The sequence below is a fragment of the Euprymna scolopes genome, chromosome 42, assembly GCF_053919585.1.
Source record: "Euprymna scolopes isolate OS-2025 chromosome 42, ASM5391958v1, whole genome shotgun sequence".
Classification (NCBI taxonomy): Eukaryota; Metazoa; Mollusca; class Cephalopoda; order Sepiida; family Sepiolidae; genus Euprymna; species Euprymna scolopes.
The window spans coordinates 59,317,199-59,342,330 of NC_136523.1; the positions used below are offsets into that span (position 1 = coordinate 59,317,199).

A 25,132-nucleotide genomic window follows, 5' to 3' on the forward strand; every position below is an offset into this window, starting at 1 on the left:
TTTGACATGCCTTATTCACTGTAATTAATTTAGGAGACTAAAATAGGATGAGGGATTAGAGATGGACAGATAGAGAGGAAGATATATAGATAGAAAAGAGACAGTGAGAGGAAAATAGAGAAAGAGAAGGAGATAGAGAGATAAAGGGAGTGATAGATAAACAGAGAGAGAGGTGGAGTGTTAGAAACAGAGGGATGAAACGGAGGAAAGGAGAGAGATAGAGAGAGTTAGAGAGAGAAAGGGGCTCAAAGAGAGAGAGGGTGATATAGAGAGAAAGATAGATTGAGAGAGGGAAAGGGAGAGATGGATAGAGAGAGATATTGAGAGAGGGGGGAGAAACAGAAGGTGAACTACACTTCACCGTTTTTTTCTTCGTTCAGTAGAGAAGAAATCTTTCGAGACTGAGGCAATTTTAATGTTTTGTTATTATCCAGAGCTCCCCTTTTTTTTGGGGGGGGGGCTAGATTTTCCTCGCATTAGAAACCGACCGGGTTATTTGTACTTTCACTTAACAAATTAATAAAAGAAAAACATATTGTAAAATTTGAATTTAACAGGAAAATACTATTTAAAAAAATAGCACGGTAACATAAGTGCATAAGTGCCACTTTAGGTACTCCTTGGGCGTTGAGTTCCATGACGACCAGCATAATTATTTAATGGTCGCTCCCTTAGCCCCCCCCCCAGTTAAGGCTAATGCATGCGCACGTAACATTTTTTTATTTACTGACGTTGGCTTAGTAACTAAACGATTTATTGATAATTTCGTAACCCTTACGCGCATGCCGGAAGATTTAAATTGGTTCATTATTGTTGTAATGAAAAAAAAAAGTTTCATTCAACACAAAACCAAAAACACATATTAATGATAAATGATTTATTATTCTATTCATTGAAATTTACTAATTTTTAAATTAAAAATTTAAAAAAAAAGTTAATAAAAAAATAGTTGCTTATGTGCGCATAAACAACTTTTTTTTTTTTTTAGATTAGGTCCACCTTATAATCACCACTTTTGGAGGGGGGGGGCTATTTGCAAAATTTAACTGATATTTGTTGTCAGCATACCCACCCGAAAATACTATTAAAAAAAAAGGAGGGGTTCAGTGCCCGTGGCAGAGAAGTAGATTTATTTATCAATAAAAGTTGCGGAGAAGTAAATTTATTTATCAATAAAAGTCGTCATTTAAAAAAGAAAATTGTGGAGGTGGACCTAAATGTTTTGTTTTCGCACTATTCAACAATTTGTTCATCTGCGCATGTAAATTAAAAATATTTGTAAAAGTGAGAAGTTATTAGTAAATGATTTAGTTTTTTTTTTTTAAATTTATTTATTTTTTTTTTTACATTAGATCCACCTCAACAAATGTTAAGAACGGCTTTCAGAATAAACACCCCCAACCTCTCCATGTAAACAACGGATTTCGGAATGAACACCATGGGGGGGATATTTAAAAAAAGTCGATAAAAGTCGTCATTTAAAAAGAAATTTAAAATCAAATGTTTGTAAAAAGTGAGAAATTATTAATAAATGTTTAGTAACATTTTTCGGTGCTAATGCAGAGAGTGATCTGCGCTATTTTTTAAATCGTGTTTTTCTTTTTAATCAATTGCAAGGTTGAAGTACAGAATAGGTACAAAACACCCTCCCCCATGTTAAGAATGGCTTTTTAAATAATAACGTTATTATTTCAGCATGGATTGGATCACTCTCTGCATGAGTACCCATTTTTCTTTTAATATTCATGAAAAGTAAAACTTTTTTCAAAATAAATAAATAAATAAATAAATGTTTGTAAATGTGCAACTTCGTTAATTTTACGACTCGCCCCAGCATATTATAAACACCCTAACTTCCCCATGTTAAGAACGGCTTTCGAGGTTTATGGAAAGGCGTTTTTTTTTTTGTTTTTTTTTTAACATGGGGGGTAGGGTGTTTATAATACGTTGAGGCATGTCGTAAAAATGAAACAGTTTAGAAAAAGTTAAAACAAACTTTTTTATGTAAACAATGCCGTGAAACTAAACAATTAAAACGTAATGTTTCATGAGTGAAGCCTTAACATAAATAAAATTAAAAAAAAATAAGTACATAAATGAATTTAAAGTTTTAAAATATGGGATTATTATTATTTTTTTGTGTGTGTGTGTGCTAATGCAGAGAGTGATCCGCGCGATTTTTTTTTAAATCGTTTTCCACGTTTAAAGTTTTATATGTTTTTATTCAATTGTAAGGTTAAAGTACAGAATAGGTACAAAACACCCTCCCTTCCCCCATGTTAAGAATGGCTTTTTAAATAATAACATTATTATTTCAGCACGGCGGATCACTCTCTGCATGAGTAAGTTTTTTTTTTTTTTTTTTTTTTTTACTTATCGAGTTAACAGAAAATGAAATCTTTCGTCAATCCGTGGCTGTGAAATGAATCGAACCGGAAGTTCAGTTTTATCAACAGAACAGATTCGCAGTAAAAAAAATATATTTATTTTATTTAATATTTTAATTTTAATAAATCGCGAGGTAAATTTATTTCAATAACATAAAAACATACCTCGACTCTAAAGACTGAAAATTTCAAATAAATTGGTAACTTAGAAATAGGGTTTTATTTGTTTAGAACGAACCAACTTTACATTTTTATATATATATAGATATGTGGGTGTGTGTATATATATATGTGCGTGTGCGTGTGTGTGTATGTGTGTGTGCGCGTGTGTGTATGTGTGTGTGTGTAAACTAGCTCTTTCAGTCTTTACAGGCTATGGATACACACGAATTGGTGTCTGCACTTTAATTTTTATTGACAGAAGACGTCCACTCCCCCCCACCTCTGCTGAGGCAATAGTTACAAGTTGCAAGTGATGTATATGGAAAAGACGACTGGAAACAAATGCCAAGATAAGCGAAGAGCACAGACAGCGCCTAGAATTCTCAAACGGTCACCAGTCTGGTACTAGCCAGGCTCAACGTTGCTTAACTTCAGTGATCTGACAGGAACCGGTGTGTCAACACTATTATGCAAATGTGTCAACGCGAACTGAAAGTGTCCGTCTGTGTGTGTCTGTCTGTGTACATTTCCCTACGCAATAACTCAATTTCCTTGAACATGAACCTAACCTAATAATTTGATTTGTGCCAAAAACAATAAATGTTAAGGGGTCATAGTAAGGGTCAAAGTTTTTTTTTTTTAATTTTAAGTGTCCAAATTACTCAGACAAGTTCTGACCTAAACATTTGAAATCATACATAAAGTGTATTCAGAGATGGGGCAAGCTTTTTAATCCGTTTGGGTCGAAAATTTAAGCTAACAATATATAAATATATGTATGTATGTGTGCATGTCTGCCTAAAACCTTCGACAGAGGCGACGGATTTTCACAAGATCAGTATCGTTTGGAAGCTCGACCCTTCAGACAACAAATACCGAAAATTTGGCTAAAAACATTAATTTCTTAATCGTCAGCTGGGAACTTTTCTACAGAAAAGGGTCGCTTTTTACTCCAATATTTTCGAAAATCATCCCCTCTTTTCGATTGTCTAGCCTATTTAAAGCTTCGTCACCCCCGGTTTGGCAGTGGTCGTAACAGCAAAGACGTCACGTTTTCCCCCCGTTCTTTTCCTCCTTAACGGTACGGGTTCCAGCCTGCCTTCCTACTACCACTTTGTTTTTGTTCAACCCAAACTTCCAAACACCCGGGCAACGCCTAGCACACATTCTAGTATATATATATATATATATATATATATATATATATATATATATATATATATATATATATATATATTACGTGTGCTAGCAAGCTGTCGTAAAAGTTCTACGTACTTAGGCATAATATCGTCATATAGAAACTATGCATGAATAGAATTCAACTTAATACTGAAAAACAACCCCTAATAATTGTATAAGAAAACATGACAATGAAACAGTAATTTATTCCCGCTCGTTTTTTAAAATTTTCGTGTGGTCGTTTTCATTTCAATGACTGAGTAAATTAAGAAGCTTGTATTAATAGTTTTCAAATTAAAAAAAATGCGATTATAAGAGCGAGAAAAATTACTTAACTTTATAAGTATACAAATAATAACATTTATTTAAAATACGAAAATTGATACATATACATATATATATATATATGTAATATATATATATATACGTATATATATACATATATATATATACACACAAACACACACACACACACGCATATATATATATATATATATATATATATATATGTGTGTGTGTGTGTATATAAATTTAGACAACACAAAATAGTATTCCCACACCAGGTAATGTTTAGAACGGGCAATATTATTGTTTGGATTGATAAATAATTCGTACAGATATATATCGGCAAGTTGAAATGTAAATTGTCAATTTCAAGTTGCCGACATCTTTTTACGCGTTTCTGCTCAAGTTCAAATTTATTTAAAGTCGTATATATATATATATATATATATATATATATATATATATATATATATATATATATATAAATACTAGACTACCCGTGACTCGTTGGGTCAGTTTGTTATATTACCTATGGAATTCATGTATGGGCGTAACACTTGTGATGTAAAGAAAATAATTTCTTTTTGACATAACAGAAACATTTCTATGAAAGTATATTAAAATGAAAAATCACGAACGGATCACTCATACATGAAAAATACAAATCCTCCCTATTCGTGTAAAGTTACCTATTTTTCTGAATAATTGCTCAAAAATCGAAAATTAAACATGATTTTCCTATGAATCGAACACCGACGAAAGTCATTTAGCAGCAAATTAACCTACCGATGAGAAATATAAGAATGAAAACCCCATATTGGAATCCTTCAACCAAGTTATAGAAACTTAAAATCTAAAAAAATAAATAATTAATAAAACCTGAAGCACAAAAATAAAACCTAAATAAATAAAATAAGATAAAACTAATATTGAAACAGATTAGTAAATGTGTCAACAAATTCACCGTTCTCGCACAACTGTTTTGTATCTAGAAATGTAAACAAAGAAAAAGAAGGAAGTAAGGAAAAGGGACGGAAGAGAGTAGTAGTAGTAGCAGTAGTAGTAGTAGTAGTAATATCAGTTGTAGTCTTGATTTTACTACAATTGTTCTTACGTTTGTCAACGGGTTAAAGTTGTTTAGTTGTAAGAAAATAGCTACAGTATAGTTGTAATAAAGAATATTTGCAAAACACCCCCACTCTTCCCATGTTAAATAATAATTTCTAAATAATAAGGTAAGTATTTCGGTCAAAATCTGCAAAAGAAGCGATGTGTGCTTATTTGTTTATGTTGTTATGGGTTAATGTTTATGCGCGCATCGGCAACCAGATGTCGTAAACCGGAAAGTGGGTTAAATCACTTGTTACAAGGTCATTTGAGTTTTATAATTGTATAGATATCGTTGTTTTATATATATATGTATATATATATATATGTGTGTGTGTGTGTGTGTGTGTGTGTTTACCTATATCTCGTTAGCTGCATCGGTAAAATACGCAGCCGTAAAGCTACATGATTTAATATTAATTCTAGCTGATGGAACCCAAGTAATTCTTTGTTTTTAAGTTTTGAAATCGCTACTATATTTTAGTGCAATATAAAATACAATATAGAATTTGCTCTGTAACAATAAATACGAAATTTGCATTAATTAGAACATAGAAAAGCGCATGTTGGACCAGCTCGATATGTAATATTTTGACATTTTGTTTCCCGGAAACACACCACTTTTAGGTAATTCATTCTGAATCCAGTAATTTTGAAGACAGTTTGTTTGATTTCATCTGTCTTTGTACGACTATATATAAACTAGTAGCTTGCGTGTGTGTGTGTGTGTGTGTGTGTGTGTCTGTGTATACAACTCTCTTGCAGTCCACACGACTGAACCGATCATTATCAAACCTGGCATGATGATGCTCATACACCTACGGATGATATACACAATTTCTCAAGGCTAAGATCAAAGGCCAGGGATATAGCCTATGTATATATACTCTCCAACAACCAACACCACTAGACACATCATGGCCAAACTGGCCATGATGATGTTCCCCACCAAGTGTTGATGCACACCAGTTTCCAAGGAAAAGAGTCCAGGTCATATTTAATACGGATCTTACAACCTCAAATTAATGCAAGTGTGACTGCGAAGTTCGCCCCGACCGTACAGCAAAGCCCCGCCTGAAGAATGGGTATCTTTGCTAGTATATATATATATATATATATATATATATATATATATATATATATATATATATTTTACACAGTGATCACCACTTATCAAGGCCCGGAAGCCACTCAGGGATAAAGGTTATTGCAAGTACGATTCATTAGGTATTTGTTAACATTGGACTTGAAGACATCCAAGTTGTAGTCCTGATGGAAGCAGGCAGACGGAACAGAGTTCCACAGGCGTGCAGTTCTAAGAAAGAAGCTTTGTTCATGGAATCCGCGTTTTGATTTAGGCACAGATATAGAGTGGGGGAAATTTTTCACAGTGGATTCAGCTAGACGGGTGTTTTTCGTGAAAGATTGGCTAGGGGGGACCAGGGATTGGAGTTTGGACGAGCACCTGCCATGAAAATACAGACAAAACAAGGATAGGCTCGCAACGTCTCTTCTGTGGGAGAGAGGTTGCAGGGTAGAGAAAAGGGCATCCTCCACTAAGCCACGAAGTCTACTTATTTAGTCGATTTATAATTCACAATGTTAATTGTTGTTGATTTGATGGAGTGTTTACTTAAGGGGGCGGTTCATTATATATATATATATATATATATATATATATATATATATATATATATATATATATATATATATATATATATGAAGGTTATGAGGGTTTTTTGAAGCATGAAAAACAATGTTACTTTTTGTATTTAAGATTTTTATTGTTATGTTTATATTTCAAGCGGACTTCCGCTCTTGGTCGCAAAAAAGTATTGAAAGGTCCGATTGAAATATAAAAAAGTTACAATAAAAACATTAAATACAAAAAAGTAACATCGTTTGTCATTCTTCAAAACCCCCTCATGACCTTTAAATAACTATCATAGAAGCACACGTGGACTTTTAACATTATATATATAATCTCATGAAATCCCGACGTACGAGCTTTCTTCTCCTGGGTGCATCTTCTAATAAAGGCTGATGGTGCAAATCCTATCTATCTGCGTTGTTATGCAATAATGTTTAATTTCTTTACCATTTGTTTCCGAAGAATAACGAAATGCCGATCTACTCATCTTCAATTTCAGCTTGCCTACATATTTGGCGTTTATCCTGATAGCTGAGGGTAAATGTACTTTTGTAAATGAATATGGTTTTTACACATGTAACTCTCTCTCTATCCTATCAACTCTTTCCTTCTTCTCTCTATGTTTACCTCTCTTCATCTTTTCTTCTTTCTTTTTTTATTTTCTCTCCCTCCCTTTATCTCTTTATCTCTCTATGTCTTTATATATATATATATATATATATATATATATATATATATATATACATACTATATATATATACATACTATATATATATATATATATATATATATATATACATACTATATATATATAATACTATATATATATACATAAGATATATATAATACTATATATATATATATATATATATATATATATATATATATATATACTAGCTTTACCCTGGCACGTGTTGCTGTGGCTCAATTTGGTGTAATGGAAAATTCTAATAAAAAGAGAAAATGCATGTTTCTTATATTCTTGGTACAGCTACCCTTTCCAAAAAGTTAAATAAAAAAGGTGAAAATGAAAAAAATGGTACTCTTGCAGAATTGGATCCTGATCCCCGGGATTACCGTCAATCATTGCTTGGGCTCAACCAATAATCAGTGGATAAAGCTGAACGTAGCAAAAATGGTGAACAGCTAAATGTTTTTTTTTTGTTTTTTTCTGTATACAAAAATGTGAGTTAGTAATTGATATTTGAGTGATTGGGGGGGGGGTTACTATACACAGATTTGAAAAAGTTGTCCAAAAACAAATAACTGAAAGTAAACGTAAGGTAAGTTATGTTTCTACCTAACTGGATAATTGTTTAGTGTTTTTATGTAATGAAAAATGTTTAATCGGCTCGAAAAAAAGAAATGGTTGCAGACTCTGTTGAATACGTTAAGTCTGGGAAAGTAAGGTGAAAACTAAAAACTATAAAATACAGTGTCAAAACTCCACCGAATATATCTTACCATGACATAGGCTGACATAATCCGTGGGTTTGTAACAGTATTTTGCATAGTTTTTTAGTTTTAACGCACTTTCTCAAACTTAACGTAACCAACAGTGTCCGCCACTATTTGTATCTTTCAAATACACCAATAAACACTTTTTTTTCGAGCCGACTAAACGTTACATTAAATGAAAAGGGTTTGTATTACTAAACACAGATACAAAGAAGTTGTCAAAAAATAAATATATTACAAATACATTTTATCAAAGGCAAGAAAAGTAAATATTCTACCTAACTGGATAACATTGTAGTGTTTTTATGCAATGTATAATGTTTAATCGGTTCAAAAACATGCAGGGTTTATCGGTATATTTGAAATGCAATTTAAACAGGTAATTTTAAAGGATTTTCCAAGAGTAGAAAAAAAATCTCCCACAAAAAAAAAAAAAATCGTGGCCACAAAGTGGGTGATCATTTTACGTTAAATTATTATGGAAAAGTGATCCTCCACTTTTTTTAAACTAACATTTCTTCATATCTTGAAACTACTCGTTTGCCTTAATTATAAACGTTATTTTCCTTTTCAGCGGCCCCGAAAATCTATAAAAGTGGTAATTTAAAAGGAATTTTCGAGGGTGGAGTAATTCTTCATATTTACCTTCTTTTTTCCAATAATATAAGCAATTAAGAATTAGACAAATTTATTTTAGGTAGGCTTTTAAAAATAAAAAAAAATTAATATAAGCAAATAATGCTAGTGCACTTACCGATCCGCGCATTTTTTAAATCATATTTCCAAGTTTAATTAAAGTTTTATGATATGTTTTTTTTATTCAATTGTAAGGTTAAAGTACAAATATATATATATATATATATATATATATATATATATATATATATATAATTTTAAAAATAGGGAATTCCCCCCGTCTATTAATTAGATAGTTAAATGTTGTAATTCGAAAGTCGTCAACCACATGAAAGGCTCATTTCTACCGGAAATGAAATATGGCGGACAGTCTCGCAGTTACGAAGAATATTTTTATTTTATTTAATATATTTTTATAATTTGCGATATTAACGATCTTAATTTATTTTAATAACATGCAAACGCTCCTTGACTTTACATATGAATTTTCTGAAAATTTCAATTTAATTGGTAAGGTAGAAATATGGTTTTATGGACTTTGAACGAACCAAGAATTACATTTATATATATATATATATATATATATATATATATATATATATATATATATATATATATAACAAGTAACGTTCTTATTTTTTTTATTATTTATCTATTTATCTATTTTCGAAAGAGTTCAACGTGCAAGTGGAGAAGGAAAAAACAGAGTTATGCAAAATTTGTGTCGAGAATTGTCTAAAGTTCCGACTTTTTGTATTTACTTTCACTTTAATAAGAACGTGAATTTATTAGGTGAATTTATTCGACACAATATGATTCAACTCCAAAGAACAATAAAAGCTAACGTGAATTAAGATTAAAGTTAACGTGTTATTGTGGACCCTAACCCCTTTAAAAAAAAACTTGTTAAACTGTGTGACATATTTATATTCTATGAACATCAGATGCGAACGAACACCCAATAATTTCATTATACCATATTTCTTCAAACTGAAACATAATTATCAAAGTATACTTACGCAAATAGATATGAAATGTCTTTGTTAAAGTTTGTGCCATATTTCCATGGAGTACAGGCGCGAACGCAGACTCCACAATTTTATTATGTTATCCCTATTAAAGTTGAAACATACTTATCAAAGTATTCTTATGTATATCTATATCAAAAACCCTTGTAAACGTTTTTTTTTTCATTTTTTATTCCCATACTTTGGGGACCAGGCGCGAACACACACCCCACAATTTTTATCAACCACCGTTCTGCCAGATCAAATATACCCATCCTTGATCCATCTTCTATCAATATATGTAAACAGTTTTTTTTAAATAGTTAACCATAGAGGAGCTTATTCGTGATCAGACACACAAACAAACACAAACAGACGCTCAGCTTTATATATATATATATATATATATATATATATATATATATATATACAGTTGTGCCCGATAATATTCATACCCCCCCTTGAAAATTGAGTTTATTAGGTGTAACTTTGTTAGAATTTATTGTTTACGTCCATATTGATACATATTCTTAATAAACCTCTTCTGATCATTTTCGTCATCTTAAAATCTCGGGATACTTGTAATAAAAGAAATATACAGCTATTTATAAAATCTGCAATGTTCAAAAATAATCATACCCCCTTATTTTTTCAGTATTAATCGAGTTTCTGACTGTTTGTTTCCTGTTTGATTCTTATTTTGAATGCTTTTATACAACCTTTGATTAATTTCATTTCGTTTTTTGCATTTTATCAGAAATTAAAATGATATCAACTGAAAATCAATAAAAGAATAAAAATTATTAGAATGGGGAAGAAAAAAGAGCTTAGTAATGATCTTAGGACTAAAATTGCGAATTCACATAAGGATGGTTTAGGTTAAAAGTCAATTTCCAAGAAATTTGAGGTCCCTACAGCAACAGTACAGAGCATCATCAAAAAATTCCAGAGCCACCACACAACAAACAACTTGATTGGTAGAGGAAGGAAAAGGAAACTGTCTGCTAGAGCCACCAGGAATATTGTAAGAAGTGTTAATGTAAATCCAACCACCACTACTAAGGACATTTTAGAAAATCTGGAGTCTTCTGGCATAAAAATATCAAGGCAAACATTGCAAAGGACTCTGCATGAAAATGGTCTGAAAGGAAGAAGACCAAGAAGGACTCCATTGCACACCGGAAAACACCTTGCAGCACGTCTAAAGTTTACTAGGAACCATGTGAATTCTCCAGAGTCCGTTTTCTCAAGTATTTTGTGGACTCACGAAACAAAAATTGAATTGTTTGGCCATATGGATGCTTCTTACGTTTGGAGGAAGAAAGGAGAAGCTTACAACCCAAAGAACACCATACCCACGGTGAAACATGGTGGTGGTAGCCTAATGTTTTGGGGCTCCTTTTCGGCTAGTGGTCCAGGTAGTTTGGTCAAGATAGATGGAACCATGAAGAAGGAGCAATATTTGGAGATACTCCAGAAAAAACATTAGACAGGATGCGGAGAAGCTCCATTTAGGACCAAACTGGGTCCTTCAACAGGATAATGATCCAAAACATACTGCCAAAATAGTCAAGAAATGGTTTGAGGATAATCAAATTAATGTTTTGGAATGGCCTAGCCAGAGTACCGACCTGAACCCTATCGAAAACCTCTGGCACATATTGAAAACTGAGGTTAAAAAGCGGAAACCTAGAAATTTGAGGGATTTGGAGAACTACTGCATTGAAGAATGGTCAAAAATCAGTGTTGATGCTTGTAAAAACCTTGTTGATAAATATCCAAAACGGTTACAGGCAGTTATTAAGAATAAAGGGCATGTATTGACTATTAGTAAGAGAGGTATGAATAATTTTGAACTAGTGCCATTATTGTTTTTCTTTGTATAATGTTTCAAACTTGCATAATTTATTTATTTGTTGAGTTTAAATTAAATGCTTATGCTTGATTTATTGTTTGAAATCCCTTTAATATTGTCTACCTTCTGGTTTGAGCAATAATCTTATAGAAATCTCAAAGATCCGAGGGGTATGAATAATATCGGGCACAAGTGTATATATATATATATATATATATATATATATATATATATATATATGCCTAGTTCGAATCTAGTTTGTGCCAGAGAAACACTTTCAGTTGAAGACGTTGTCAATCTTCACGTGGTCTCTCCTATATCTTTTGTTTTTTTATTCACAAACTTGAACTGAATTTTGAAATATGAAAAAAAAAATTCACCGGATTGCAATATTTTTTATTCATAATGGGGTAGTTATTTATTTGGTGTTCACCACACCAAAATGGGACACAAGGCCGGAAGATGGAAATAGGCAAGCTAGGAGGGGCACTCTGACCTCATCAAAAATTGCCTGGGCACCCCCGTCGGCATTCCCTCTTAGGGCCGCCTCATGCGACAAGCAATTAACTTGCCCCACTGGAAAGCGCGGGTGCAAGGCCTTGGAAGGGTGGACCTTCTAGGTAGTACCGAAGCGATGTACTTCAGTCCGACAGGTGCTGGGCCAGATCTTGGCTCCTCACCTGTCGGGCTGAGTATCAAGAACGGATTCTTGACGAGTACGACTACCCTCTCTCCCTGCAGCCGAAGCCTCTAGGGTACACATTCCATCATCCAAGATAAATAATGGGGTAGAGAATTTATTTGCTGCCGACCTCAGCAAAATGTGGTACAAGGCCAGAAAGTGGGGATCCAGCAGGCTCCCCTAGAGGAATAGCCCTCCTGCAATTGTAAAAATTGTCTAAGTAACCCTGTCGGCATTCCCCGGTCTGGGCGTCTCAGGCAGTAAGCAATGAACTTGCCCAACCGGAAATATATATATATATATTATATAAGAATATATCATAAATTAGCGCAGCGTGTTTAAATTAAATTAAAAAAAAAAACACTCTACATAATTATTTCAACCATTCGAAGACAAAATACAGCAGCATGCCCAAAGATATACTGACTGATTCAAAACTAATTTTCTAATGAGTCTCAATAAAGAATATCCGACTTACAACAAAAAATGGTGTTTTAAACTTCTCCTTCACCCTATTTTTTTTTTTTTTTTTGCTGAGGTGATTATGATCAAAGACAAGGGCTTTGTCAATTATTGTCAATAATTATTGTCAATTTTAATAAAATGAACATCGTTTCCAAAACACTCGTACCCTCAATTTTACTATGTTTTCCTTTTGAAACTGATTTTTGTTTACACAGTGATCACCACTTATCAAGGCCCGCAAGCCACTCAGGGATAAAGGTTATTGCAAGTACATTACGTTAGTGTGGAGATTTGATGAAGTGTTTAATTAGGGGGGGGATTCATTAGGAATTTGTTAACATTGGACTTGAAGACATCCAAGTTGTAGTCCGGATGGAAGCAGGCAGACGGAACAGAGTTCCACAGGCGTGCAGTTCTAAGGAAGAAGCTTTGTTCATGGAATCCGCGTTTTGATTTAGGAACAGATAAAGAGTGGGGGAAATTTTTCACAGTGGATTCAGCTGGACGTGTGTTTTTCGTGAAAGATTGGCGAGGGGGGACCAGGGATTGGAGTTCAGACGAGCACCTGCCATGAAAATAACGATAAAACAAGGATAGGCTCGCAACGTCTCTTCTGTGGGAGAGAGGTTGCAGGGTAGAGAAAAGGGCATCCTCCACTAAGCCACGAAGTCTATTTATTTAGTCGATTTATAATTCACAATGTTAATCTTTTTACTCAATATATATATTCACACACAAACACACACATTTATATATATATATATATATATATATATGTTAGTGTCTAATAGGCATTGTCTTATTGAGCAAGAAAATACATTTCTCAGCCCAGAGTATTGCGGTTATGATAAGCTCAATAGATGGAATTACCTAGAGCTAGATAAATAAATGAAAACTTGATTGATCATTTCACAATTATTAATCACTCACTATATATATATATACATATATACTTATATATATATATATATAAGTATATATATATAGTAATTTATAAAATATATATAGCGATTAAGCTACACTGAATATTCTGCGTTTCATCCAACTATAGAATTCGTCAGGCTTATGCGCGAATTGTGTGGTTGCCTCTTGCTTTTATATATGTTGAGGATTTCTAGTTGGCCAATCAGCTTTCTAGTATCCACCGCGTCCCTTCCTATCCGCCAATGGGCATGTATTTTATCAAACAAAGGATCTGTTTTAGAACTAAGTTAGTGGTTTTAGGTAGACGTTCTCCTTTTTTTATGCATATAAATATACCTATGTGTACACACATATACATGCACACATACATATATATATATATATGTATATGTGTGTGTATATACATATATGTGTGTGATCGTTTATGTATATTCATGTTTATTTAATTTATTTATTTGTTTGTTTTCTATTGTTATTGTTAGTTTTAAAGCTATTTTGTATCGCTATCCTAGAGTAAGTTTTATTTTGTGAACGCAGTTGTTTGCGATTTACAGCCTACAGTTTAATAGATTTTGAGGTTCTTTAAAGTGTGCGGTGTCTACAATTGCATTTATCTTGTTCGTTATTAGTATTTTTATTTATGGTATGGTTGTTCTTGTCCAGGGTTGGTTTATTATTATTATTATTATTATTATTATTATTATTATTATTATTATTGTTATTGTTATTATTATTTCTGCTAGTGTTGGTTTTATTTCTGTCATGGTTTCTACTTTTTTATTGTTTATTTTGTTGTTATTTACATTGTTTTCATTTAGTATTTTGTTATTATGTGCCTTTATTATTTTCTCTAAATTTTCGCAACAACTGTAAGATAACTTCAAGGTATTTTTATTGAAGATTTTGTGTAAGGGGTTGGTTGCGGGAAAGTGTTTTTCAATAAGATCTAGAAGTTTCTTGCCAAGTTTTGTTTTTGCCCAGTACAAAATAAATGTCTAACAAAAAGCATAGTTTATCAAGCAACAATATTTGCGAAAGAAAACCCGAATAACAAGAAATATTACATAGGAATTACTTCCTTAGATTTCAAAACCCGATACTATGACCACAAAAGCACATTCAAAAATAAAAAACACCGTATAAAAACAACACTAGCGAATAAATACTGGGAACTCAAAGAAAGCAGACATTCGCCGGTAGTCGAATGGAAAATAATGAAACAAGCTACCACATGCAGCCATTTAGACGACCCATGTAAATTATGCTTCTATGAAAAATTTTCTATCCTGTACTTTAAAGAACCTCAAAATCTATTAAACTGTAGGCGGGAAATAGCAAACAACTGTGTTCACAAAATAAAACTTACTCTAGGATAGCGATACAAAATAGCTTTAAAACTAACAATAACAATAGAAAACAAACAAATAAATAAATTAAATAAACATGAATATACATAAACGATCACACACATATATGTATATATACGTATATATATATATATATATATATGTATGTATGTGTGCATGTATATGTGTGTACACATAGGTATATTTATATGTATAAAAAAAAGGAGAACGTCTACCTAAAACCACTAACCTAGTTCTAAAACAGATCCTTTGTTCGTTAAGTAGTTATATATATATATATATATATATATATATATATATATATATATAGGGAGAGAGAGAGAGAGGTGGAGAGAGATAGGAGAGACAGAGACAGAGAGGCAGAGAGCAAGATAGGTAGATAGATAGCCCTAAGTGATAAAAAAGAGAGTTTTATCATATATATTTTTTTTCATGAGATTTTATACATAATGAATATTTTTCAATGTTTAGTGTCTGAGATGCCATAATATGTAAGAAAAATAATCGTATCAAATTAAATTACATCAGTTAAAAAATCACCATGTGCGAGAAGCAATCTAAATAGACACATATATAATACTCTGTAACATCATCTGTGCATAGATAGTCTCTCAGGCATTTTCTCTATTAAAATGGTCCTGTGGCGATCGAAGTCATTTTTGTGTTCATAGACTTTAAGTGTTTGAGGGGACGGCTCTCGTCTGACAAGACGTTGCAATCATATATATATATATATATATATATATATATATATGTGTGTGTGTGTGTGTGTGTGTGTGTGTGTGTGTGTATATATATATATATATATTTAGTTATATTTTGTGGGAAATAGAATTCCAGCAGGGTGCTCCTTCATTATCAACATTTTTCAAAATAAGTTTTCTCTTCAGAAGTATTGATAAGAAAGCAATCGATACCGTCGGTTTCAAACCTAATAGTGTCCAAAAAATTCGTCCCTGGAAAACGTTTACCCGGAGAACTCATCCCCGGAAACTTGTCCCGCTTTGCTATATATATATATATATATATATATATATATATATATATATATATATATATATATATATATATATATATATATATATATGCAGATAAACTGAGGCAATCTCTATATAACTTCACTGTTATAAAAATATTTTTATAACATATTTGCTATGCTCACATTACGTATGTAGTAAAAGTTGTATTACGTTTCCTTATAATAATATATATTTGAATCGATCTGTTACGTCCAACATTTGAAAAGGGAATTTTTACCTAATACAACGGAATAAATAAATAAATAAATAAATATATATATATATATATATATATAAACATATATTTTCACTTGTTGATTTGTAAATCGACACTTGTTCTCGTCTTCTTTTACCAGCAACGACTATATTTCATTCCTCGCAGTGTGATAGCCTTCTAAATCTCTACTACATTCCTATTGCACACAATGCTTCAAGCTAACTACATATCAATAATGTATATGTTTGGAGTACGTATGAAATAATACATGCACACAAAAATATATATGTAAATTCAAATATACACGTACTTACATATATATATATATATATATATATATATATATATATACCTATCTATCTATATCTGTCTATACATATAGTTATATATGTGTGGGTGTATGTGTGTGTATTTAAAAATAGAGAGAAGTAGACAGGAAGAGCGAGAAATAGATAATAGAGAATTAGATAAAAGGTAGATGTATTTCTGCGTAAGATTCGTAATGGCGGTGTAGGAGACATAAAGAGAGGCTTATGTTTGGTCTCATTGGTTTGGATTTGAAACCGACGGTATTGATACTGCTCTAATTTTCTGTATATATATATATATATATATATATATATATATATATATACCTATATATATAGCATATATACGCATATATATATATATATATGCCTACTTAAATAGATAGAGATAGGTACATAGATATCTAAGCATCTGTTCAAAATGATTTATACCCAGATCTTGTGATGCAATGTATGTCCTCGTTTCTATTATCGTACTTTATGAGTTAGTTTCGACCAAAAATAACGAAATACACTTACTATTCCACAGATGAACCCACTATTATTAAACTAGGACATGTCGAATATATACAGTATTTCCGTTTCTAAGAAACACAGACCGAAACAATAACACACACACACACAAACACACAAATACCCACACACACACCCACACACACACATATATATATATATATATATAATGTAATTCTTGGTTGGATGACTTCCACATTTTGGTATAATATGTTTACTGTACCATGCGTGTTTTTATGTATCTCTCTTTTTAATTATTACATTATACTTAATTTTAATTTCATAAATAGGTGGTTTTCTTTGTACGATGGGTCATTTTTTTATTTGAGGAAAATTATTTACTGCTGTCTGCCGTCATGTAACATCTCACTACTCACCTCTAGAGGCTGAGGTGGTCTCGCTTAATGTAAACAATATGTGTTTATTTGTGATGTTTTATATAAATAAAGCATCATAATTTGTAACAATAAAAAATAAAACATTTTTTTACAGGAGCATTACCAAAATAGCCTCTTTAAAAAATAAAATACAAGTTTTCCTGAAAAAAAAAACATAATTTCCCCTAGCAATTTATGGTAAAAAATTATTTTTTTTATATAAAAAGAAAATAACTTTTATTGATAAAAAAAAATTGCTAAATAAAACAAAAGTAAATAAATACAGAAGAATGTGTTCCATTTTTACAAACTGAGCCACAGCAACGCATGTCCGGGTAGAGCTAGTATATATACATATATATATATATATATATATATATATATATATATATATATATTTATTGATATATATATACATATATATATTCAAAATTAATTTTTATTACGTCGAATTCTTAGTAAGAACATATTTTAAAAATGTTTTAAAACGTGTTTAAATAGTTATGCACACACACACACACACACACACACACACACACACACACACACACACACACACACACACACATATATATATATATATATATATGGAGAGAGAGAGAGAGAGAGAGAGCTGTACCCGGCCACGCGTTGCTGTGGCTCAGTTTGTTAAAATTGAACGCAATCTTCAAGAAACATTGCATTATATATATATATATATATATATATATATATATATATATATATATATATATGTATGTATATATATATACTTCAGAATAGTTTTTTATTTAAAAATCAGTTGTTATGGAGACGTGAGATTGTAAAGTTTACAATATATTACTGACAGTAATATTCTATAAGTTATCCCATCTAAACAAGAATTGCTCGATATGCAAACAGAGCAAATAAATTAAATTGTGATTCAATGAATTTAAAAAAAAAACTATCATTGAAATGAAATGAAGTGGTTGAGTTTCATATCAAAGAATTGTTTATTATTCCAAGCAAGACAAAGAATACTCTAGAAAATTAATATCCTTAACCTATAGGGTTTCGATGTCTACCATCTCATCAGAGGAGAGAAAATAATAGCAAATACTTATAAATGTATGCACCCTATTTGCTAAAGTCAGTGAGACATGGAATGTCAAAGTCAAAATAATAAATTTATCAGAAGTCCTGTAGCAGGCGTATTTGCAGAAAAAGTATATGAAAGTTTTTTTAGATCCAGTTTGCTTGGTAAAATCCATGTTATGCGTTCTTTACATCCATTTGGTAATGAGGTCCAAGTTATATATTGGGTAATCCGCATAGCTGTGTAGATATCCGAATCGGGCAAGTGCTTGTATAAATTTGTTTGTGGGTCCAGCGATAATAATTCAAAATCTGGTGGATCCTTTTCTTTAGAAGTCTATATTGTTTTACAGGACTTCTGATAAATTTATCATTTTGACTTTGAATTTCCATGTCTCACTGACTTTAGCAAATAGTGTGCATACCTTTATGCTACAGGACTTCTGATAAATTTATTATTTTATAAATATTTATATTTATTTATATATAAAAGCGAAAATGTGTGTATGTGTGTTTGTATGTCTGCTAAAACCTTTCGACACACACAAAAAAATTCACAATTTTGGTAGCATATTTAAGCCGACCCTCCGGACGACAAATATCGAATGTTTTTACCCAAACGATCAACTCTAACTTGGTCAGCTAAGCGTTTTTCTGCAGGGCGGGGAAGTCAAAAAGTGACATTTTTCGTTATTCCTATGCATTTATGTAGTAATAAAGTAATAATCTAATGATATTTATACGCATTTTAAAAAACGCTGAGTCATGTCACGTGATCTGAGGTTAGCAAGCTGTAATGTCGGTCTGTATACTAAATAGTGCATATAATAAGAGATTCTTATCGGTAACAAGGCCGATAGCCATTAGTCGCTCTCGTGTAATTAAAGAATAGTGCCCTCGTGTAATTAATGAATACGTGAATGTAAAATTGACGTGAAATTCTTAAAGATAAACTAAAATGACATAAAATGGGCTGAAATGACTTAAATAAATGAAAAGTAATGATTAAATGCTATCGGCCTTGTTACTATGCACATCTATATATTGAAATGTAATTTGTGACAAAATTGCAGGAAAAACTAATGGACGGTTATCCGTTAATCGTCCGGAATAACGAACCGAAAACCACACTAAAAACATAGGTCCCTCTCCGATAAATCGGGGGACCAAAATGCCCCTTGCTTATAAAACAAGCCGCGCATGCATGGTCCCCCCTCTGTACGAAATATGGTTTTAAAAATTGGTGCTGCATTGGAGTCCCAGAAAGGTGTGATTCTAGCACTAAAAGTACCCGTGGGACGCTAAACAGAATATTACCAGGTTCACCCATACTGAATTTATATTAAGAACAGTGGCCTCCACATTTTGGACAAGTTTCAGAAAAATCTAATGGATACGTAAAAATTTATGGGGCAAAAAGTGTCATTTTTTGCAATTTTGGTACATTTTTGACCCCTTATGAGCCACTTTGAATGCTGAATACCAGTGACAATGGACAAACATTGCAGTTTCACACCTTAACACATGTATATTTACATTCAGCAACATGGGGAACCACTATATAGACATATCAAGTTTTTGTTGAGAAATATCAGAAGGGCGTTTTCAGCACAAAAAATCCCCGGGGCACGCAAGCAAGATTTTGCCAGGGTCACCCATACTGAATTTATATTAAGAACAATGCCCTCCAAATTTTAGGCAAGTTTCAGAAAAATCTAATGGATGGATCAAATGTTACGGGACAAAAGTGTCATTTTTGGTCATTGTTTTACCCCTTTTGAGACCCCGAGCAAAATATGATTTTTCGAAAAAATACAAAAAAAAAACAAAAACAATTTTACTATGCACATTTATATATTAAAATATAATTTGTGACAAAATTTCAGGAAAAACTAATGGACGGTTATCCGTCAATCATCCTGACTAACGGACAGACGGACCCATTGAAAAGATAGGTCCCCCTCTGATAAATCGGGGGACAAAACTGTTACTCAACACCCCTTGCTTAAAAAAATAAAATAAAATGTAAAAGTGTTACAGACCGATCGATGGAGTGACTCGCATGCGACTAAAAACATCTTAGCATGGAAGGGGTTCTCCTTCCATTGCCAAGGAAAAGTTACAAATGTAAGTGCAGCATCTGTTAAGAACATATTCTACACATTGATCTTAGCCATGTGGCGAAGGAAAAGTAACAAACGTTAGTACAGCATCTATTAAGAACAGATACTAAACTTTGATCTTAGCTCTGTGGCCAAGGAAAAGTTACAAACATAAGTACAGCATGTAGTAAGAACAGATGGTATTTATTTGCTCCCCCACCAAGCAAATTAGGCACAAGGCCGATTTTTAATGTGAGGAGTGAAGGGAGGGGGAAGGGAAAAAGGGGACCAGCTCCCGAGAGGTGGGAAATGGGAGCTGGTTAATGGTCAGGCATGTGGGGTTGCCCCCACATCTGGTATTTGCTAGTCATAGCTAGTCATAGCTAGTCATAGCTTGCAGCATCTGCTGGAACAGATGGTGTTTATTTGCTCCCCCACTGAGCAAATTAGGCACAAGGCCGTTTTTAATGTGAGGTAAAAACCAGCTCCCCTAAAAGTAGGCAAAAAGGGGGCACTCTGGTTACCAAAAATAATAATTGTCCCAGTATAGAGGGTTTCCCCTCCATTGACTGGTACAAATTATCTTAAGTGCAGCATCTGCCGGAACAGATACTACACTTTGATCCTGGCCAAAAGGCCAAGAAAAGGATATTTATTTACTCCCCAAGCGAACAAATTAGGTACAAGGCCGATTTTTAATGTGAGGAGTGAAGGGGAAATGGGGACCAACTCCCCGGAGAGTAGGGGAGCTTGATAGTGACAACTGATATGAAGGAGTGTCACTACATTGACCAAGGTCTTATATGTGGGGTTGGTATTTATTTGCTCCCCCACGAGCAAATTAGGCACAAGGCCAACTCAAAAGAAGGGAGGATTGTGAGGTTGGTTGATCCATCTCGTCTCAATTTTAAATGATTTTTCTCTCGGCCATCATCTGTTATCATGGTTACTCCTTTAAATTTGTATTTATGTGTGTGTGTGTGTGTGTGTGTGTGTGTGTGTGTGTGTGTGTGTGTGTGTGGTGGAAGGGGGGTGTTCCTACTTAAACCCAAGTTTAAAACAATTTTTTTTTATATAAAAAAATACAAAAAAGATAACAATATTAACGATGTCATATTCCAAAAATCACCTCGCTGAACTGCTCATTCCAAAAATCAAGTGAATGAATCTGCAGGCTGAATGCTTATTTGTAACATTTAAAAATCGCGTAAAGAACGAGTCGGCATGTTAACAAAACAAAACATACGGCAATTTTCTGATATCCTGCTTACCGGGAGGGCTGAGAGAAAAGATAGGACCGCTTGGATTCGAAGAACAGATGCTACACTTTTATCTTAGCCAAAAGTAACCCTGTTACGTAGCGTTATTGTCTACCGAACCGATCTTCTATTAAAAAAAAGATGCATAATTTATATTTATTTTCGTGTACTACATTGAGACATGATGCCATATTCCAAAAATCACATCTGAAATAAATCATTATTATTTATAAAGCCATTCTTAGTATTGGGAGGGGGTGTTCTTTATATAATACTGAGTTAGGGACAATGAGGATTAAAGTAAATTAAATGCTGAGACTGATACACACTTAAGAATTCATGTTAAAGTAATACGACAATTTTGAAAGTGCTTGTGCAGTATAGGTCCGATTTGACAACTTTGAAGGTACTTGTGCAGTATAGGTTCGATTTGACAATTTTGAAGGTGGTTGTGCAGTATAGGTCCGATTTGACAATGTTGGAGATGTGTGTGCAATATAGGTCCGATTTGACAATTTTGAAGATGGTTGTCTCTCATAAAAACCACTTGTATAGCCAACACCACTATAAACATTCCCTCAACTATCCATCGGTGTTTAAACAAAAACAAAACTTCTTTCCTAGAATTGTTCGCGCGTGGAACTCTGTTCTGCTGATCTGCTTTCCAGTTTACTACGATATTGTTATCTTCAAGGTAAATGTAAACCAATTCTTACTGTACCATCCTCTTAAATAATCTAATCATACCAAATTTCCACTACTTACGATTACTACACTATTGCCACAATAACAACCGTACACATATTAATCCTCATCTCCGAGCATCTCCTGGGCCTCGATATGTGGTGACCTTTTTGTAAAAAAAATTATTAAAACAAACTTATTATTTAACACTCACAAACCAGGAGACAAAGCAAGAAAAATCTATTCCTAATTTAAGACTGACTGACCAGTGTATATACCTAGAAAATTATATTTCATACTTAAAGATTCCAGCCGGACAGTAAAAACATTAAAGGTGACATTAAAGCCGGACAGTAAAAACATTAAAGGTGACATTAAAGCCGGACAGTAAAAATATTAAAGGTGGCATTAAAGCCGGACAGTAAAAACATTAAAGGTGACATTAAAGCCGGACAGTAAAAACATTAAAGGTGACATTAAAGCCGGACAGTAAAAACATTAAAGGTGGCATTAAAGCCGGACAGTAAAAACATTAAAGGTGACATTAAAGCCGGACAGTAAAAACATTAAAGGTGGCATTAAAGCCGGACAGTAAAAACATTAAAGGTGGCATTAAAGCCGGACAGTAAAAACATTAAAGGTGACATTAAAGCCGGACAGTAAAAACATTAAAGGTGACATTAAAGCCGGACAGTAAAAACATTAAAGGTGGCATTAAAGCCGGACAGTAAAAACATTAAAGGTGGCATTAAAGCCGGACAGTAAAAACATTAAAGGTGACATTAAAGCCGGACAGTAAAAACATTAAAGGTGACATTAAAGCCGGACAGTAAAAACATTAAAGGTGGCATTAAAGCCGGACAGTAAAAACATTAAAGGTGACATTAAAGCCGGACAGTAAAAACATTAAAGGTGGCATTAAAGCCGGACAGTAAAAACATTAAAGGTGGCATTAAAGCCGGACAGTAAAAACATTAAAGGTGACATTAAAGCCGGACAGTAAAAACATTAAAGGTGGCATTAAAGCCGGACAGTAAAAACATTAAAGGTGACATTAAAGCCGGACAGTAAAAACATTAAAGGTGGCATTAAAGCCGGACAGTAAAAACATTAAAGGTGACATTAAAGCCGGACAGTAAAAACATTAAAGGTGGCATTAAAGGTGACAGACAAACTAATTTATTGTAAGCATAAAATTAACAAACTTACGGATGAATACACAAATGTTATCTATTTCTATTATTTGTATAACTCGAGCTACTGTTCACAAATTGAGTGTTATTCTGACAACGTTTTGGTCGATGTTATATGTGAAAATTTAGTGTGTTAAATGTTAAACGTGACTGTATTAAATGTGAAACTTTAGTGGTTTAATGTTAAACATTTGTGTGTTGACTGTGAAACTTTTTTTGTTAAATGTTAAAATTTATTCTGTTAAATGTGAAACATTTGTGGGGTATATTTGAAATTTATTGTGTTAAATGTGAAACTTTAGTGTATTAAATGTGAAACTTTAATGTTTTAATGTCAAACTTTAATTTGTTAAATGACAAAATTTATTGCGTTAAATGTCAAACTTTCCTGTGTTTAATGTTAAGCATTGGTGTGCTAAATGTGAAACTTTAGTGTGTTAAATGAAAATTTAGTGTGTTCAATGTGAAACTTTATTGTGTTAAATGTGAAACTTTAGTGTTTTAAATGTGAAACTTTAGTGTGTTAAATGAAAATTTAGTGTGTTCAATGTGAAACTTTATTGTGTTAAATGTGAAACTTTAGTGTTTTAAATGTGAAACTTTAGTGTGTTATATGCGGAATTTTAACTTATGGAATGTGAACATTTACTGTGTTTCATGTGAAGATTAGTGTGTTAAATGTGGAACTTAATGAGTTAAGTGTGAAACTTTTGTGTGGTAAATGTGAAACTTTATCGTTTTAAATGTGAAACTTTATTGTGTTAAATGTGAAACATTTGTGTGTTAAATGTGAAGATTTATCGTTTCAAAAATGAAACTTTAGTGTATTAAAAATGAAATTTGAGTGTATTAAATGTGAAACGTTATCGTGGTAAATGTGAAACTTATTGTATTGAATGTTTAATTATTTTGTGAAATAGTAAACTTTCGTGTATTAAATGTGATGGTTTAGTGTGTTAAATGTGAAGGTTAAGTGTGTAAAATGTGAAACTTAAGTGTATTAAATGTGAAACTTTAGTGTATCAAATTTGAAAGTTAGTGTGTTAAATGTGAAACTTTAGTGTGTTAAATGTGGAACTTTAGTGTGTTAAATGGGAAACATTACTGTGTTAAATGTGAAATGTTAGTGTATAAAATGAGAAACTTTATTTTGTTTAATGTGAAACTTTAGTGTGTTAAATGTGAAACATTGCTTTAAATGTGAGACTTTATTGTGTTAAATGATAAACTCGAGTTAAA

The 25,132-nt window shown here is 32.4% G+C and overlaps 1 pseudogene; it reads right to left on the reverse strand.

Moving 5' to 3' along the window:
* Positions 1–21,259: 21,259 nt before the first annotated feature.
* LOC145267299 (U2 spliceosomal RNA) lies at positions 21,260–21,407 on the reverse strand (annotated as a pseudogene).
* Positions 21,408–25,132: the final 3,725 nt, after the last annotated feature.